This window comes from Rhipicephalus microplus, chromosome X, assembly GCF_043290135.1.
Source record: "Rhipicephalus microplus isolate Deutch F79 chromosome X, USDA_Rmic, whole genome shotgun sequence".
Taxonomy (NCBI): Eukaryota; Metazoa; Arthropoda; class Arachnida; order Ixodida; family Ixodidae; genus Rhipicephalus; species Rhipicephalus microplus.
This window is the reverse complement of record NC_134710.1, coordinates 418,693,546-418,713,957: the sequence shown is the minus strand read 5'-3', so window position 1 is coordinate 418,713,957 and position 20,412 is coordinate 418,693,546. Positions and strand designations below refer to the sequence as shown.

At 45.8% G+C, this 20,412-nt stretch overlaps 1 protein-coding gene across 10 annotated transcripts in view; it reads left to right on the top strand.

The window, feature by feature from the left end:
- LOC142776515 (uncharacterized) overlaps positions 1-20,412 on the top strand; it is a 69,859-nt gene that overhangs the window by 19,321 nt on the left and 30,126 nt on the right. For 6 of the 10 annotated variants that reach the window (XM_075880325.1, XM_075880328.1, XM_075880326.1 and 3 more), the window contains 4 exons: positions 7,946-8,098; positions 8,589-8,704; positions 13,981-14,037; positions 16,595-16,724. The exons of 1 other annotated variant lie outside the window; for it this stretch is intronic. The gene's annotated coding sequence lies outside the window, so the exon portion shown is untranslated. Of the gene's footprint in view, positions 1-5,104; positions 5,216-7,945; positions 8,099-8,588; positions 8,705-11,699; positions 12,585-13,980; positions 14,038-16,594; positions 16,725-20,412 lie in introns of those variants that run through there. 3 more of the 10 variants (XM_075880317.1, XM_075880320.1, XM_075880321.1) reach the window with 3 other exon arrangements.

Below are 20,412 nucleotides of genomic sequence, written 5' to 3'. Positions count from 1 at the left end.
CAGACCAACGCAACGCATTTGAAAGACGATGACACAGAGAGAGCGACGTTGAAAGAGAGGAGGAGGAGGCACTGGCGGCGGCTAAAGCGCCGCGGCGGCGCCGCAGCTGTCGACGCAGGTGTTCGGTGACGCAACTATTCGCTTATCTACGCTGCCGTTGTGGGAGCACGGGGTGAGCGGGGGGGGGGGGGGGAGGGAAACCCGCCAGGACGGCGCCGACGAGCAAACGCTATGGCGCATACGGCGGACGGCCGTTCCTCGCGGAATGACTCCTTGTAAATGGCAACTCTCCTTCCAGCCAGTCGCACAGCGACGCAGGTTATTTACCAGCCTCGGGTGGTTCTTGGAGTATTTTGACGGAATGCGACTGCAGTGGGCGAAAAATAGTGAAGCAAAACTTGCGGAAAACAAAGTGCACCATGGAATGGCCAGAAACAATAATTATTTCGTCCTCGGTGGCATTAGCGGGAGAGCATCGCTACACCTTTTTCCAGAGGAATTTCTTTTTGCATTGTCTGCGTCTGGCACTTCCGCGTATGGTGCCGCAAACTCTGAATGCGTAGTCGAAGCTCGAACAAATTAATCCACAGTCGCGGATGTTTAGAAGGCTTGTCACGCACCACGAAACGTGCCGAGGTTGTTATAACAAACTTTTGCTGACCACATGATCAGCACATAATTCCATATGGTTACCCAATGAGCTAGCTAAGCACCTGTAGCAAAGGCAGGGCACGTTCTTGTTAAACGTTGTTAATATAAACGATGGTTGTGCATAAGTGCAGTGACAGCTTTCCGTAGGAATTGGTCATAACCCACGTTTTCGAACGTAGAAGCACCTCAGCGGACCTAATCAGCTATCACAGTAAGTTCGTAAGCAACGATCAGGTACGAAAATGAGCAGCTGTTTTCCATGTACTGAATAGTCCATGTACAGTGCGTTGACAACCGCCATTCCTTAAGCCACCTCCCATATAGACTCCTAGTCTGAACAGGTGTGGGACCTTAAACAATAAGAAGCAGTGCCCCCCCCCCCGCACACGCACACACACACGCAATTCGAGGGCGCACGGGCTGATACACACGCATACTTATTCACAGGCGCACACACATACACGTATACACACATACGGTCACACACACGCGCGACCGTAAACGCACGCATGCATGGGCGCACACATGTGCACAGGCACGCTTAACACAAGCAGGGACTCGCACATACACGCGCACGCACATATGCACGGGTGTACACACAATCGCGCTTACACGCGCACACACCCATACTCGGGCGAACATTATTTGTGTGTATATAATCCATAGCAAACATGCAGCTTATAACCAACGCTAAGGAAAGCTTTCGTAACATGGATTGCAGTTAATTGCCATTATATATGAAACGCGATTTGCTTCTGCTGACATTCTGCTGTATTCGGAAAGCACCTTCACACATTCTAAGTCAATTAGGCCGTCATTTAACGCAAGGTCCACGTATTCGTGCAGTAGCTGCGCTGCTCAGCCGCCAATCCGAAGGTCGCGTGTTCGATGCCGGCCGTGGCAGTCGAATTAAGGCGGAGGCGAAAAGGTAGAAGCCTTTGCACTGTGCGATATGAGCGCTCATTAAAGAACACCAAATGGTGAAAATCTCTGCAGCCTTCCACTACGACGACCCTCATAATCATATCGAGGTTTTTGAGACGTAAAATCCCAAATATTATAATTATGTTTTCTTCTTATGCTGCATATTCCACCTGATGAATCGGCACCTACACCCTTCTCAGGCACAAAAGCACCCTGAGAGCCTATTTTAGGGTGCTATTGAGGCAAGCACCCAAACAAAGGGGTGCTTTTTTTCAATCGACCATTTATGGGTGTTAAAAGGTGTTGCAAAAGGTGCTTTCTCGTAAAAGCACCCTTTTTACACCCTTTTGGGTGCAAAAATTTTTACTGTGTAGCTTGCGCCCACCCATTGGCACCGCTAGCATTACGGTGCATCTATTTTTCAGCGCCAGACGTTCCAACGATGACGCTCCATTCACCTTTCTCCTCTACTGTCGTGTTCTGCGGCATATATCAAAGCAAAAAGGGTCTGATCAGCATTGCTGATCTCGGACAAAATGAAGTCTTTCTGCTGTCGGAGCTTTATAACAAAATGGCGGAAGTCCACCACTTTGTTCTCATATATGCTGCTGACAAACACTGGCACAACGGGGTCCGCCTTTGCAGTGCGAGGCCATGGCGCGGCATGAAACGAGTTGTCCATCCGGAGCTGGCTTTGAACTTTTTTGCTTCGATGCGCTGAGCTCGGGCTATTCTGCGCGCCTTAGTCTCCACATTATCCAATGACTCAGCACAGCTGTCTTGTAGCTCCCGCATATGCCAGACCAGTTGCTCTTCGACATTCAGACACCTGTCGGTCTTGGCACTGCAGAAAGCCCGTCGTGTCTTCTTCATCGCCTTAAGGTGGGACGCGACTTTGGGATCGCGAAAAATGGCAAAAAAAATGATTTTTTGAAACTCAAGTTTTCAGTTTATGGAACCCTTTTTCTATCCGGTTCCAAAATATCTACACTGAAAACTGCGCAGAAGTGCTTTGGAAATTTCTTTTCACCCACCTAGGTGTTGCAAAACCTTTTCTAGAAATAGCAAGAAAACAGCGATTTTCAAAAAAATCATAGCTTCGCGATGGTGTGGCTGGGAGCCGGCTTCTTGGGCTCATCGGAAAGAGCATTTCTCCGGGTTTAACTTTACCGCCTCAGCTGGCTTCTCCCTTTGACAACAAGTGCACGAAACGCAACTGTTTGAAGGTCATTTTGAGACCCTTCATTGGCCATGGCCGCCATGTTGCCTCAGCTCGCCTTGCCATTGGCCCGATGCTCGCTCCGGGAGATTGTCGTCTGCTGCTTGTGCGTCGCGAGGACATAGCTCTCACAAATCACAACTTCGTGACGTGTTCATGGCTTGATGATCACTTAAGATATTTTTACGCTTTAGTTACGAGTAGTAAGCAGATGCGCTATCAGGTTAGTACGAGCGGGCGCGTCGTCTACAAGCGCCTTTGTCTTATCCCTGACTCCGCGTTATCCCTAACTCCGAGTTGTCTTTATGCCTAACTCCGCCGACAGCGAGACTGCGGGCTGGAACGACGCGCTAGCGCATTCATGGTGACGTGCTTCTTCTCAAGCAACGAAGCTCTTATTGGCGGCACGATATGATTACTACGAGTGGCCTCACCGGATGCACGATCAGATTACTACGAGCGGGCGCGGGGTCCACGAGTGCGACACGTCTTCGGAGTCGGCTTTAGCCCTAACTCTGCTGACAGCGAGACTGCGGGCAGGAACGATGCGCAAGCAAGCGCACTCTTGGCGACGTGCTGCGTCTCAAGAAATGTAGTACATCACACACTAGCTCCTCTGAATCACGTACAGGCATTTTATGCATCGGCAGCGGACAACACAGTCATGCTTGTCACCTCCCCCCCTTCAGTGCCAAGGATTCCTCGGAACAGCGGCTAGCAGTTTCGCGCGTCGTCATTCGAAAATGCGATGCGAAGTGCAGTGCGTGCCGATTTTTTGTCATCGTAGTTACACATTTTGCGCGTCGTCACCTATCGCCCCCGGCAAGGGCATTATGTTCCACCGTCACTGTCCTCGTGGCCGCGCACCCCACGGTCTTATGGAGTGCTGTCAATAAGCTTTTGTGATGCGAGTCAGACGTGCTTGCAGCCGTGCTTGATATCGCCACGAACGTCTATGAATGTTCCGAAATGAATGAATTGCTGATAATTAGAGTTTCCGCGACCAGCTTTATGATGATGTGTTTCATGGCTAGAGCGGCAATAGAGCAAGAATGAATCAGGGGCACAAATCTTTATATGCCCGTTTTGCATCATTAATTATACTGCTAAAATTCCTGTGCCACCATTCTTCTACCCATAACTTTGTTATTTGGAAAGAAGGCATAGGCTGTCATGGTGTGATCCATTTTTCTGATGCAATAAACCTCTCTCCAAATAAAGAAAGGTTCTGTGAATATTTGTAATCGAGTACCTAATTATGCTTATTATAACTTCAGCACAAAAATAATGTGTAATAGTTTTAGTATATGGTTTTATTTAATTACAATCTTTTCTGTCATACGCTCCGCCGCGGTGGTCTAGTGGCTAAAGTACTGGGCTGCTGACCCGCAGGGCGCTGGTTCGAATCCCGGCTGCGGCGGCTGCATTTCCGATGGAGGCGGAAATGTTGTAGGCCCGTGTGCTCAGATTTGGGTGCACGGTAAAGAACCCCAGGTGGTCTAAATTTCCGGAGCCCTCCACTACGGCGTCTCTCATAATCATATAGTGGTTTTGGGACATTAAACCCCACATATGAATCAAATCAAATCTTTTCTGTCATACCTATCACACCACTCCTTCTTACAAAGAACTTGGTGTGAAATCCACACTTGTTCTTTGTAAATCATGAAAAGAAGTAAATTATGAAAACAAGTCAAATATCACAAGACAAACCTGATATCACAATTTTTAGGTGTCTTAGGGACGTAAAGAAAAGTTCAAACTTTAAACTAAGTTTTCTCAATACTGTTTTTTTGACATTATGCTCAGCCCCTCCACATGGTTCAATGATAAAATAATTTGTCTCTCGTAAAGCATTTGTGGTATCGCTTCAAAATTTTTATGGAAGCACTGTGAGGTCATTTTTAGTGTCTGTGCCAATTTTCATCGATATCCAACAAGAAACAAAAAAGTTGATCGAAAAAAACCTGTCAAAAACTTCGACAGGCTTTTTCTCACAAGTGTATTTCGGACACTTGTGAGAAAAAGAGTAGCACAGGAATCACTGGATTGATTTTGATTCTGTCTTTTTTTCCTGAATCCCTGAACAATGCTTGCGGGCACAGCAGTCTTCAATTTCTGTTTTATGGCCCTATTTTTTTCTAGATGATGATTTGTCCGTGCCACTGTTTCTGAAAATGTGTCGGCAGCCATGATGATCTCTAAGAAAAAAGTTAACTTATTAAAGAATTCTGAGAGTGCCATACCCTGTAGCTTTTTTTTGAGTAAAAATCAACACTATTCGGAGCTTCCTGGGATGTTTTGTTACAGCGCTAGGTTTTCCACGACCAGGCCATGTAAATGGACCATGTAGCATTTTGTCTCTTGAGAACTACTGAAGGTATCTTGATGAAACTGCACATTTCCTTATTCGAGACACTTGTGAGTATGCATGCCAAATTTCATTGCTGTAGGTCAACGAATACAGTTAAACCTCGTTATAACGAAATTGGAGGGCTGCCGCTATTTCCTCGTTATAAGCAATATTTCGTTATAGCCGTAGCGGGCATTTACCGCAAATATTATGCACTGTACTTACCCCCCCCAAAAAAATAGCGGGCGAAATAGCATCCCACCGCACGGTGGTATGCAACAAAATAACCGCATTCCCAAATGAAAAGGAAAAAAGTCATGCACCTGTTTTAATGCACTTCAAAATACACAGCTTCCATTTCAGGCAGACTTAGCTGCAAAGAAGTCCGTAATTGGACGTTGATGCATCTTCCTGATGTGAACGATGGCTCTCTCAGCTGCGGCCGCAATGTTCAAGCCATCTTCGCCGCCCTCGTGAGCGCCAAAGGAGCGGCGCAGTACGTCCACCGCGTCTAATGCCTCCGACGCCGTCGGCACGTTTGTCTCCTGTTCGTCACCAGAGTCATCGTCACTGGTTTCATTACGATCACTGACAGCGCGCACAATATCGTCATCCAGGAGCTGCTCTGTTGCCACCACTTCAGAGTCCGCACTCACATAGTCGCAAAACGACTCGCTGTCAGGCATGACACCGGCGTCACGAAGTCCATGATGCAGCGACTTCGGTTGATGTGGCCAAACCGTCCGGCACAGTGGGCTCGTCTGATGTGTTATCGCTGACGTCTGGCGTGGTGGCAAATGAGGCGTGTCGAAAGCAGTTTGCGATCGTGGTCACCGTCACACTCATACACGCCGCCTGAAGCATTTCGAGCGCAGCGTACAAGTAAACATCGGTGTCTCGCTTCATCCTCATGTTGAGTAGGAGCTTGTCTATCACACGCCTGCGGTAACCTGCCTTCAGCGACATAGTCACACCTTGGTCAAGCGGCTTTATTTTTGCTGTGCAGTTGGCAGGAAGGAACAGCAGCTCGATGTTTTGAAGCACGGCAGCGGTATGGTGGGCGGTGCAGTTATCTAAAACAAGGCACACCTTGCGGTTCGCCTTTGCCAGCTTCTCGTCCCATTCGCAAAGCCATTTTGAAAAAAATCTCCCTGGTCATCCAGGCTTTGCGATTGGCTACGTACTTGACTGGGAGCTGCCTCTTTCCCTTAAAGCAGCGAGGGGATGCACTTTTACCAATTACGAAAATTGGCAGCTTCTCAGAGCCGGTCATGTTTGCACAAAGTAGCGCAGTGATCCGCAGCTTACTTTGTTTGCGGCCATGGCACAGCTCACCTTTGAGGGCTAACGTCTTGTGCGGCAACATCTTGAAAAAGAGAGCGGTTTCGTCCGCGTTGAAAATATCCTCCGTGCTGTATTTTTCTAGCAGCCGCACGATGTTTTCTTTCGCCCACTTGGTAGCCTCTGCTTCCTCGACAGATTGCCATTCGCCGCAGACCGCTCTCCCGACAATGTCGTGGCGTTCCTTGAAGCGTTGGAGCCAACTCGAACTTGCTACGAAGTTGTCATAGCCCATGATGCAGGCGAAGTCCCTCGCTTTTCCTTGCAGCAAGGCGCCGCTCACCGGCAGATTCACGGCCCGCGTGTCCAAGAACCCTTTAAAAACGGCCCTTTCGACCGCTTCAAAGGCAGGTGCCCTCATCCTCTTAGCGCTTCCTTTCACGCCACGTGCAACGGCGTCGATGATGGACTCCTGCTTGCTCAAGATGATTGACAGTGTGCTCGTCGATACGCCAAAGTCTCTTGCCACGTTGCCTTTCTTGGTCGCCGATTCGACGGCTCTTATCATAGCCGCCTTCTATCGTTATGCGCTTTCGCTTCCCGCCTGGCACATTCATGTTGCTGAAATCAGGAGTGCAGCACGATAAAAGAAAAGGCGGAAGCGGTTGAAAAAGAGAAGAAACACGCACGCAAAAGCAACGCGGCTCACGTCGGCGAGCGACAACACTTGCAGAGAAAGTGACTGTGAAGAGGAAGGGGCGCTCTTTTGCGCTGCCCTCTAGGAACCGGTTACTCAAGGGGAAGGGGGTATGTAGATTAGGAAGCGCGCCTCAGCGCCATGAGAAAGGGGAGAGGGAGAATATAAAAAAGACACAAAAGAAAAGAAAAGGGCGAGACGTTTGCGGAGCGCTCCGCTGTCGGTGGTAGCCAAGCGGCGTACGTGCAGCGAACTCTCCTCCGGAAACAGCGCGTGCCGTCTGCTTTGCGCGCATTGCTGGAGGGCGCGTGGCGAAAGTTTTGAACTGCTAAATACAGTTCTCGCGTTGCGCGCCGTCTCAAATTCGCGTTGTGCACTGTCGTGACATCGGCTCAAAATTTTACTTCCTAACAAAACTTGTTCAATATATCCCATAACAGGCAAATTTTCCCTCGTTAAAACGAGGTTTTGAATACATTGGTTTGTATGGGGACTTTCAAGGGGAATTAGGATTTGCTCGTTATATCCATTATTTCGTTATAGCCCGTCTCGTTATAACGAGGTTTAACTGTAAAAAAGTCTTTTTCAATGCCACCTCCTCCTTTAAGTTTTTCTTTTTGATCCGTCCAGTACTGAATATATGTTTCTCCAAAACCATAATGCTTGCTTGCAGCCCGGTTGCCGTGCTCCAGCGCGTACTGCACTGCCTTCACTTTAAATCCAGTCATGTAGCTTGCGTACTGCCCCATGTTGGAACCAAAGTTGAATACACGGCCGCAACATACACAACCGCTTGCAAAATTGTGTTTCTTTTTTTCAGATGATGGTAATGGCGATGAAGCCCACGGCGTTCTACACGTGACCTCCAAAGAGCATGGCGATTGGGAGGGTATCAAAAATTAATGAAACAGCCGTTTTTTTTTTCAATCATCGACGCTTTTTTTCTCAAGTTTTATATCGACAAACTCCTTGGGTAGGTCATTGCACTTCAAATTTTTCTTAATTGCTCGTCGATTTGCCTTCTTTTTTTCTTCAGAGTACGAGGGCCACATTCCAACTGTATCGCTGAGGGGTATAATAGTTTATGATCACGGCCAAGTTTGGGGTGTGCCACGTATGCGCGGAATTGAAATAGAATTTTCGGAGACGAAACTGGAGGAGGGCTCACCTATTGTGAAAATGTGCAGATTATGCAAGTAAATACGGTACTCATATTCTTTTTGTTTGCATGGTTCAATCAATACTCCAAGAATTCGAATACCTCTGGATATTTTCACCCGTCACACGACGTCCGGGTTAACGAGGTTTTACTGTAATATGGCTTATTGGTTCCTTCACTTTGTTGTGAATACGGTTATAACATTAATTTACACCTAGTATGCATAACGTTTGTACCTATAATTTATCAGGGATCTACGACCTTTTTGCTGCCTTTGGTTGATATTGTCTTCTGCATTTTTCAGTTTGCAAGGTCAGCGAAAAACATACAGAACACTCCAACAGTGACGAGATTCTTACAAACGAGACTCTGATCCGCCGCTAAAATATGCAAATTCAAGAGCTCAAGAATCAAGTGAAGGTATATTTGTATCACTTTTTTTCTTGGGTTGTTGAGTAAGTAAGAACAATGCAATGCCTCAAATTAAAATGCTGCTGGGGTCTTCGTATAACCATATAGCCTGACTTGAATGCTACCTAATTATTCACGGTGTTAGTAACCAAAAGATATTAATGGTGTCGCATTAGAAGCGGCATCATAAATAAAACGCGCCGAAAAAGTGTGCACCGGTTGTCGTATCACTGCTTCCATTGTATAAAAGAAAACTGAACAATGAAGCAGTAGTAATTGAAAAATGAAGAGAAAAAAAGGAGTACAGTCGATCCCAGATATATCGAACTCGAAGGGGATCATGAAATAGTTCAATATATTCATGATCCCGGGAGCTGCAGGTGAATTGAATCCCGGCTGCGCCGGCCGCGTTTTCGATGGAGGCGAAAATGCTGTAGGCCCATGTGCTCATATTTGGGTGCACGTTAAAGAACCTCAGGTGGTCAAAATTTCCAGAGCTCTCCACTATGGTGCTCTCATAATCATATGGTGGTTCTAGGATGTTAAACCCCACATATCTATCTATATCAGTAATTTAAAATACAAAATATTTTCATTTAAGTGTTACCTTGAAGCGCCAAGAGTCTCGGAGCGGTTTCCAAAGACTGTGCTAAGCTCCCATTTTCAGACTTTCCCAGGATATCAAAAGAAAAACACAAAATCTACCGCACTGCATTTGGGATGAAAAAAATTTTAGCTTGACTTGCTTCTTTGTCTGAGCCAATACATTTATGAGGCCATCCTCAATATTGTTCAGGCTTTCTACATAGGCAAGCCCAGCACCTTTTGAAGCACCACAACAGCGGTGAATAAGGCGAAATGCTGATGCAAGTTCTGCAGCGGTACAGGGTTGCGTAGAGACTTCGTCGGCATCATCGTCGCTGCTCTGGTCGGCCTCATCGGCACCGGTGATGTCGGTCACTATTTCTGCATCTGTGCGGTCCGAAACGGCTTGCACACCATCATCAGCACTGACAAAATTGCTCGCTGCGACCCCATCAGCGATGGCACCCGGAAATGGAGAAAGCTGATGAAATTCATCCTCGAGGGGACTATGTCGTCATCTGCTGTGACATCACCGTCGCTCCCAAAGTCGTCAGGTGAAGCTAGAAAGCCAGCTTTACCGAAGCAGTTCACAATTGTGAATTGTTTGACATTATTTTCACGCTCCGTTTACCATTTGTATCGCTCTGAGGAGATCGGTTGTCAGTTCGACTTTTATTGAAGAAACCCATTCACATTCTCGACGCGGGCGCACACGATAAGGATCCATAACTCTTTTGAAGGGCGACTCAATAAGCGCTGTGTGAACTCATTCAAGCAACGTGATCACCATTTCGACGCACGCACGAAAAGGGTCTGTAACTTTCTTGGATAGAGACTGAATTGTGACTAGTGTCACGGCTCCAGTGCAGCGCACCATTCGATATATGGAAAATGTCGGCGTACAAGTGTTCGATGTACGCGCACCTGTGCCCTGTACTTTCACAAGTGTTTTTTAACCCATTGCGGTCCATTGTCGGGCCCCGCCCGACAACACAACGCGGCCCCAGTGGTTCGCTGTCGGGCACTGCCCGACACGCTTTCTCCTGATTGAATTGCGCGCGCACTTTTTTTGTGCATGTTGTGCCACCTCTTATAAAAGGGAAGAACTTCCTTATTTCATCATTGTTTTTTTTCACCAGATGGCGCAGTTTACGCAGCTGAACTCTTAGGTTGTTCGATTGGCGCGAAGCTCAGATTCGGCGTCGCTTGCAGAGAAATGGCCGCCTTTTCACAGAGTGCCTTCTACGGCGGTAATTTTGAAGCTTTTAGCGAAAGCGAAGACGTTTTTAGGGACGAAGACAATTATGTGGCTCCATCGGATACCGAAGAAAGTGATTCTTAAGAAGCCAGCGAGGAAGAAAACAAGGACGGTAGAGACGGTGGAAACAACCAGAACAACACAGGACTACGTGGAACCGACTGGACAGCCTACTTGGATAATTTACCAGATTTTGACCCTCTTCCCTTTACTGTCCCGAACCTGGGATCTCAAGTAAGCTCTTCCAATATAAAGTGTGGGTTGGACTACTTTCAGTTGTTCTTCACCGACCAGCTGATTGAGCAAATAGTGCGCGAAACAAACCGCTACGCCCGTGATAAAATCTCGAGTGCCGGTGTTCTTCAGCAGTACTCGATTTGGAATGGCTGGGAAGATGTGCGCGTAGAAGAATTCAAAGCCTTCCTAAGGGTTATAGTGAACATGGTCTTGAACCCCAAACTGGAGCTGAAGGAATACTTTATCAACGACCTCCTCAAGAAGATGCCTTTTTTCCCACACGTTTGAAACGAAAAAGGTTTCTTCAAATGTTTTGGATGCTGCACGTTGCACCAAGCCCACATACCTCTTCAGGTCCACCAACTCGTGGAAGCAAGATCAGGGATGTTGTGACCTACATAGATGCTAAATGCAGAGAGCATTTCAACGCTGGCCCCAAAATTTGCGTAGATGAAAGTACTGTCGGCTTCAAAGGCCGAGTCTCATTCAAGTGCTGCAATCCCCAGAAGCCAACAAAATGGGGCATGCGCGTTTATGCGCTGGCTGACTGCCAAACAGGCTACATTTCGGCCTTTGAAGCATACTACGGCAGCACAACAACTGATAGCCTCTGCCGTCCCGAGCTTCCCTTCACATGAAGGATTGTGCTCCACCTGCTGGAGAAAGTGAAGCAAGCTACACCGGGCAGTGGCTATTATCTGTATAAGGACAGATTTGATACGCCCCAAATGCTTGCGGAAGAGTTACTTTCGCACAGTATTTTCCTAACCGGAACTGTGAGGACAACTCGAAAACAAATGCCGCATCAGCTCAAAAATAAAGATGAAAAAAGGTGAAGTGACGGCTTATCGCAGAGAAAACTCGTACATGGCACTTGCCTGGCGGGGTAAGCGTCAAGTGATAATGCTAAGCTCAGCCCACAATGCGTCTACGAAAGAAGTGCCAAGGAAGATAGCTGGAGGAAAAACACTGACACTGAAGAAGCCTGTGGTGATATGCGACTACACTGAAAACATGGGTGCAGTGGACAGGGCTGATCACTACTGTGCAAGTTATGCTTGTTCCCGAAAGTCAATGTAATGGTGGAGGAAGCTTTTTTTTGGCTTCTGGAAGTTTCAACAGTGAACAGCTTCATTTTGATGAGACTGCAGCTCCTGAAGCAGGGAGAGAAAGAGCAGCGACACCTCCAGTACCGGAGGAACCTGATAGAGCAGCTGGTTGGTGACGTAAGGGCTCGTGCTGGAAAGCGGGGCCCATCTGCATGATTGGATTGCGAACAAAGGCTGGATGGAAAGCCCCATTTCATCTACAAGCTCCCTGGCCGAAGCAGCAAGGACTGCGCTGTTTGCAGTGACCGGAAAACAAAAGGGGGCAGGAGGAAAACAGTGTTCTTCTGCAAAACCTGCAGAAATAATCCCAGACTGCACCCAGGAAAGTGCTTTGAACGCTTCTACACACTGCCCAAGTATCGCTAAATAATTTGGGGACAAAGAGGAACTGACGAAAGAAACAACCGCCAAGTTAATTTTCCACAGTTGCCGTTTTCTTTCGTGGTGCCTCAAACTAGTGAAATAGTTTCGGACCGGAATCACCAGAAAGTGGGTACAAGCTTGGGACCGCGAAGGATTAAGGCGATTTTTTGGCTGCTCGATATAGCCACTAATGCAATATATCCAAGTTCGATATACCCAGGACCGACTGTCAAAATTCAAAACATCAAATGCTCATGCATCAATTGCTCGAGAACTGAACCAAGGACTTCCATCGCAGAAACCTCCTACTGTAGTGTTGTGAGTACATTTTGATCAGGTACGTAGGAGGTATTTCAGAATTTCCCTTATACTAGCTACATTTACTACATTGCCATTTATATATTTGTATCAGTAAGCATAGGTTCCATGCTTGCTTATGAGGAACTCTCTTGCTGTAAAGCGCCATGCAATGCCTCACCAAGCTATAGTGCAGCCAGTGGTAAATGGCAGAAAATTTGTGAGCATTTTAAGCAAGCTTGAGCATTCTGAGTTGGCTAACCCGTACGCAACTAAATTTTTACACCTTGCGTTTCTCGGCTGTATGAATCTGTCATAGCTAGAGTAGGCGGTAATACATTACAAGTTACAGCATGACCTGTGATGTGTTACTTTTTTTCATTAACATAGTAATTTAATTTTACTTTTTCTGCACTTTAGTGGGTAACATGTTTCAGCATTTTTAGATAAGGTGAGGTGTCACATTAGTCATTAGAGTTATTCCAGTTGTGCTGGGAGCTTTACAAAAGGCTCCGTCTCATAGCCCCAATTTCTGCAATGCTTGCCCAAGATTTTCAAAAATAAATTCTTTTGTTGCAGCAGCACACTGGTACCTGCCTCTAGGTACCGGCCAATTTGTCCGTCAATTTGTCCGTCCGTCAGTAACATTCGCTTACCATTGGAAATGCACTCACTCATTTTTTTATCGTTCCATGAACTCATTTAAAAATTTACATAAACGCTGTCTACACATCCTATTGCACATAAACTGGTAGCTTGATTGGTTTGGTCTTTCAATTTGCAGAATCTCGCCATTTCAATAAAGGATTAACAAGAATGGGAGAATGGGCATACACCTGTTGTAACACAAATCTACAAGTAAATGCCAATTCTTAGCCGAAATGCTTTCTCCACTTCTTGGGATAATGCAGATCTGACTTGCCATATTCATTGCTTAGGTTAAATGTCTCAACTAATCTGCCCTCATGTTGCCTGTTCTTAGCCTGCGGTCAGCTCAATTGTCGGAGTGACCACCCCTGATAGACGTTGACCCATGTTCAACTCGCAGACCAGGATGAATTTTAGGGGCGAAGCACTTCAGGGCTGAGCCACGTCTGTCTTGAGGGATTATTCGTTGATGCGAGATACACACACACAAAAAAAGGTTCAGCAACAGACTAATATCATTCATAATTGTGACAGAACGATATATATACCTAAAAGCCCAAACGTTTTCTATGCCATATTTACGGTATATAAAATGATATTATGATCCAGAAATTTTTAACATCTGGTAATGGTTGCCTGAAGCAGGTTGTAATTGGAAGTTGTGTTTCAAGGCAGAAGTGGTAGGAGAATATAATGGATAGGAAAGCATCAAAATGGTTTCAATGTGTGTGCACCTCAGTCTTGGTTTACAACTTTCTTCCAAGTACAGTTTTCTCCATTGAATGCAGGTGATAGAAACCAGTCTCAGGGATGGAACAGATGGTGCTGTCTTAGTCTGCTAACTGGTGAGCCACCTTTATCCTTCCCCCCCCCATTCCCTCCCAAATTAAAAATTGGCAGGCCTGCGCAGTATGTGCTAAACCTGAATAAATCATTGTGAGGCTACAATCCTCATTTAACCTTGAAGTGTGACTTCTTGGCTGTCTGGATTTCTCTTGAAGGAGTGTTTTCCACTTTGCTGCAGAAAAACTATTTCTACAGGTTTCCACATGCAGATTTTTATGCATGCATTTGTTTGTTTTGAATGATTCAAATTTTTTATTATTTTAAATTCGGGTGGAAGCGAACTTGAATGTTTAATTATTCATTCAAATATTTCGGTGCATTTTATTATTTGCACTGGCCTGCTCTTGTAGAAGCTACTGCAAATACACTTGCATGATACCTACATTACCAATCATCCTAATTAATAGTAGGTGAGGAATTGTGCACAATCTCATTAGCATTTGTCAATTTTCTGAGAAGTGAGGTTCCTGCTACACATCTGCAAGACATTGTGCACACTTTGTTGATGCTGCGGCTGACGACAATGAATATTTAGGTCTAAAAATTTTGAGATGGGTTGGAAGCATTCAATGACCCACTCATTATGCAATTCGCATTGTGTGTTGCCAGCGTGTTACTTTATTGTTTAGATTACACATTTTAACCTGTTGACGAACAGAAAGCCTACATACGATCAGTTTGCAACGGTGATTCAAACACAGGGGTGGCTCTGTGATAAAATACTAGGCTGTCACGCAGATGGTCCGGGATTGAATCGGGTTTGGTCATGTGTAGTTTTTAGTTATTTTGTTTTTTTCTGTTTTGCAGATAGTGGTTACGGACACCAGTGGTGGTGGTAATGTCAAAAGTTTTATTGTTTAGGTTAAACTTTAGGAATGGATGAATATGTGACCACTGCTAATATTCGCGATATTCGAAGTAAACGAATATGTGTACATGCTATAACCTCACAACTTTTTGTAAATGTTGCTTCACTGCAGCGTAGCGGTACTGTGCCATGAAACCAGCCTGCCCAGCAAAGACCGCATTGTCGCTAAGTAACATTTGAAGGTTAAAGAAGGTTAAATGTGCATATCAGCTTCACCACAGTTATGCTTGAAGTCTGAAGGAGTGTTCTGAGGGGGCACATGCACCAAGTATAGTAATTTTTAAAAGTCAACATAATGTACCAGTTATACCTTGCACCATAATGCTGTTCAAGTCTTGCTGCTGCTCATTGTTGCTTTCACTTCCCTTCGAGCGGAAAAACTGACGTCTGGTGCACGTCACACATATTTTTTTGCAGCAAAGAGCTTTGTTACTTTAAAATTTCCAGGTTCCAGGTTACTGCTGAAAGTGGAGGCTTTTGGAAACTTTTTTATGATTTATGATAAAAATGTGTTTTCAATTAGTTTTATTCTCGGTCACCAAGGTAATGTTGGTTGCCTCGTGGTCCGCACCCTCTCCTATCAAACCCGCCGGCTACATCTGATGGATACACAATTGCTTGTGATTAAACTGACTAGCAAAAAAGTTATCAAGTGCATGCGATAGCATGTATTAGTTGAAGAGGACTGGAAAGCATATGCATCTTGAATAAAAACATTGGTCCTGTGCCACAGTCACAATTGCAGGAAGTCGCGATTATGACGATTACAAATTACAAGTCGCTTTTAGGCAAAATAAAAACAAGATTTGTGGGCTAATCTAGTAAATTAGTCTTCTGACCAGGCATTTATTCATTAATAGACATTTAATTGGTAGATAACTTGAAGTTTGTTTTCGCATTCTTTAAAGGTGACCATCACGTTACATCGTGCGTCATTCTCTCACGCCTCAGAACCTGGTGTAAGAGTCGTTATGAGAGCTGCCTTCCATTTCAGTACGATGATCATTTGCTTGCTTTGTTGCTTTTCCCATTATGCCTTCAAACTTGTAAAACAGCCACACTGTTGCAGAGGGAAGAGCAAAAACTTTTCTTTTATAGAGCATAACGGGGCACATAGCTTATTGTGCTGACTTCACTGTTTGTTTTTTTGGCGGCATGATCAGCAGTAATTAGAATTTATCAAATTTTTGCAAAACATTGAAGAGCCCCCTGTGCCTACTGTTCCTTTGTCTGTCCTCTACTTTTTTAGTGTTTTGCAAGACTGAGTATGACAAAAATTTGAGGTTCTGTTTGCAAGCTGAGATTTTGACTGACAGGTAAAACTATAACTGTTAACTTTGTTAATGTGGGTGATGGACAAACTATAAACAGGTAACTCAGTGCTATGTCGGTGCTTCTGTGCTTACTTTCAATCTGTGGTACTGTCATTTCCTAGCTACATTGCCACATTCATTTTTGCAATAAGCATGTCCCTCAGTTATTTTAATTTATGGAGGTGGGCACCACCAAAAGGTTTTTAAGCTTTTTTTTTTATACAGAATTAAGGGACATGAGATGCAGCTGCATACAAAACTACCCAAGATAAAATTGGGGGTTGCTATCTTCCTGCAGATAATTACGTGGTGTTCTTGATCTTATTTTTTTTATTTAGTTATTTCACGGAACACTTACACCAATTTTCATTTCAGAGGTCACATCAACTTCAGGGACTCCAAACTGACTCGCATTCTTAGAAACTCCCTGGGTGGCAACTCGCACACTGCCATAGTATGCAGAATCAACCCATGCAGCATGGAGCAGACGCTGGGCACGCTTAAGGTGAGACAGAAGGAACTTTATGTGAAAGTTTTTTTTTCACAGAGGTATGGCAGCCACGCCTGGCGTGGCTGCCACCTCCTTGGCTCTTGATATGGCCATGAGCTGCATCTCGAGGCTCAGCAACTCAAAACTCGGGGTGATAAGTTGTCCATTTTTTTGTCGTTGACATTTTTGATGCAATGAAAGTGCCCTTTAGTATTGTAACACATGCATCAAATTTATGGTTGAAGTTCTTATGTCTAACAAGCCAGTGCGTTGATGATAGAGCATAGTAGCTACAGCAATGAGAAACTCGAATAAAAACGGGGTGTGTGTGCTGGAGTTGGCGTTTCGACAAGTGGGCTTCTTTTTCAAGAAGGGAAACAGCAGTCACATTCAACATTAGCAGTCACTCAAGCATGATTTCATATACATATTGCATTTGCTGGCACATTGCTGGTTCCGTGAATGTTGGGCTTTGCTTCCAAGCGTTTCAATTCTACATGACAGTGGTGGCACGCTCGCACACGAGTTGGTGAGTGTTTTATATAAACCCTAATATGTGTATCAGTGATACTTCTTTTATGTAGCACAGGAATAAAGCTTTGTTGTCAGGACGGTAGCTCGAGTCATTGTGTGTACACTCTAAAAAAAATATCAAGTAAAAAGGGTGTCTTTTTGTCCCACAACAATAATCGTCATCAGGCTTGCGTGCGCTTCCTTTCTTGAAAACTCGGCGCTGGCCACTTTCTTATCGAGAATGCAATGCAACCCCTGATAATGGGCATGTCGATCGTGACCGGAATGTACTGGGCGTTAGGCAATAGCGATAGGATGAAACGCAATATAGATGACGATTATTGTTGTGGGACAAAAAGACACCTTTTTTACTCACTCTTTTTTATAGTGTATAGTAAGATGACCGTTATTCTTATTCTTTTATGTGTGATGTGGCCTTAACTCGTTTGCTTTTCTGTAAAAGTGTGGTGTATGAAAGAAATATGTGAACATCAGCTTTGATAAGTTAGTGTATCATGCATTGTATTTCACTGTCCTGTCATAAGTTATGGCTTTCTCTATGCATGAATCAACTACACAGAAACACGTAAAACAGTAAAATCTCATCCATCCTGATCACGTTGACTCTGAAATTTGGTAAAGTTTGACTCGCGGCGTGGTCCCGAAAACTGTGTATACACTCAAACCTCGTTATAACGAAGTTGAAGGGGAGCCACAATTATTTCATTATATCTATTATTTCCTTATATCGATTATAATAGTTTGTGGCAATGTATGCTAAGTTGGGCGCATACCTAAAAGCATGCAAAGAAGGAAACCGCCTTGCTGCCCCATGTACAGTTACGCGATCACACGTGCCTTGAAAAATAAACCGAGTCGTATCTCATTAATTCGAACTTTCGGGTGATTCCAATTCACGCTGAGGTCCCGTCGAAGCTATATGTATTCTAATGGGTGAAAACGCCCTGTAATTTAACGCGCAAGCACTTGCAGCGGTTTATTCGAACATACCGCTCTCCAAAAATGCCCTCAAAACCATGCCCAACCCTGCGGCGGCACCTCTCTACGCTGCGCGCGAAGGAATAAAAAGGAAAGAAAACACTGTGGTGGATTGTTTTCTCTCTCTCAAATGCCGATCTGCGACGTGCCTGTTCTGCGCTTCTCCCTTTTCCGTCTCTGCACGTAGAAACCCTTCTCTTTTCAAGGGCATGCATGGAGCGAGAGAGAGAAGTAAACGTTTATTTTGAAACAGTGCCCCGAGCGATGCCCGGTGTCACCCTCAGGTGGGGGGGCTCTTTAGTCCAGGAACCCTCTGGCTTCTACTGCCCTCTTGGCTCTGGTGACGAGTTGTTGCTCTTCCAGGTCCTCGAGGGCGAGCTTCGCCTCCGACGTTTCGGTTAGGTCTTCGTTCGTTCGTCCTGCTTCGTTATCAGTAGTGTGTTGTTGCAGATCACGTCTGGCAATACACTGGCATGCAAAAAGCAAGTGCACCAGGGTGTCCGGTATGCTGCAAAGCGGGCAAATAGAGCTATATCTCATTGGGTAGAGACGGTGCATTAGGGCCCCATGTTTGTATGTGCTGCTTTGCAGGCGTCTCAGTATTACGCTTTTCTCTTTTGTCAGTTTTCGGTGTGGTGGAGGGTATATTCGACGCTGAAGCCTGTAATGCTGGAGTAACGACTAGTAGCTGTTTTGAACAACTTCCGTCTCTTCAACGACAGGTGGAATGTCCTGTGGACAGGGGGCAGCCCGGCTGACGTGCTTGTGGGCAGCGGCGTGAGCCGCTTCATTTCCCTGCAGACCCTCATGTCCTGGCACCCATAATACCAAGTGTATGGGAGTGGAGTGGAGCGAGATAGAGAGAAAATAAGCTGTCGCGGAGAGGCCTCCTTTCTCGGTGCCGAGGGTAGCAGCAGAACGCAGAGGGAAATCGCTTTGCACCACGGCTCCGCTTCTCGGTCATGTGACCAGCTCAGAGCTTTCTCAATCCTCTCTGCTGGCTGTTTGAGGACGGAGGGCTTTGCCGCGCGGGGCGTGGCTATAAAGTCGGCGTTGGAGTTTTTAAAGAGCCGCGCCCACGAAGGAAGGAAAGGTAGGAGAGGCCCTGACGTCACTTGTTGTAAAGCCGCGATTAAGCCGTAAGTGGGCCATTATGACTCGGCAAATTCTCCTCTCTTGTTTACAACCGAATGTAAAGCAGAATGTACGACTCACTCTCTGGCTCGGAAAGCACGTCAGCTGCGAAGCGCGCGTCGTGACGATCCGAAACTAATGGAATGGGGCTCAACACTCTGGGCCAGCGCGACACCTTCGGAGAAATTATTTCGTCCCAGTATTAACAGCGAGTAACAGCTCACCGACAACGAAGGAAGTACGAGAGAATGCGCGCTAGATGCACCGACAACGGTGAATGTTTTCACGTCTTTAATTCAGCCACTGTACAGACAACACGATCAGTCTTGCGCCTTCTACGGTTGAATTCCGCCATGTTGCCGACGCAGCGTCCGGCCCTTGTGTCCGTGTTCCGCGTGAAACTCACAGGCGTCAGCACTCTGCGACCGTGGTGACTTTCAGCATGGTGCAAGTGACACTTGAACGCGGTTGCTGTTACGTTGAGATTACATGCAATGCTTGGGGAGAGTATACGAAGCAGAAGAGAAAAGGTGTTTTAATGCGCACATGCAAGTTGTTACTGTACACACACAACATGAAACTACATATGTGCACATGGTTCTCATTGCGTCTTGCTGGACTCAACAGCGTCATCCGTTGTCACAAGCAGGAGCACTACCCTATCGTCACTGACCTGCAAGGCATTCATTGTCATTCCGCTTTGTCATTGGTGCCCAACGAAATTTCGCTGAACACTAATTGCTTCATCCGCGTCATTCTCCGCATGACATGAATATTCACTCGTTTTACACACTGTTGAAACCCCGTGATAGACAAAAGGATTTGTAAATGTTGCTAAGAGCACAGTAACTCCCAGGAGAACACTGCCTAAACAATAACGTGGGCCATGCATGGATATTTTTCTAAACAGCTCAGCACGAGACCTAGGGAGGCACACATGCCACCGCCAGCCATGGCCGCTCACTGCTAGACCAGCTCCAATGCGCAACACCTAACCATAGCAATGCCGCCATTGTGCCCAGTGAATATGGCCGCCATGATGTCATTTCCTCCACGG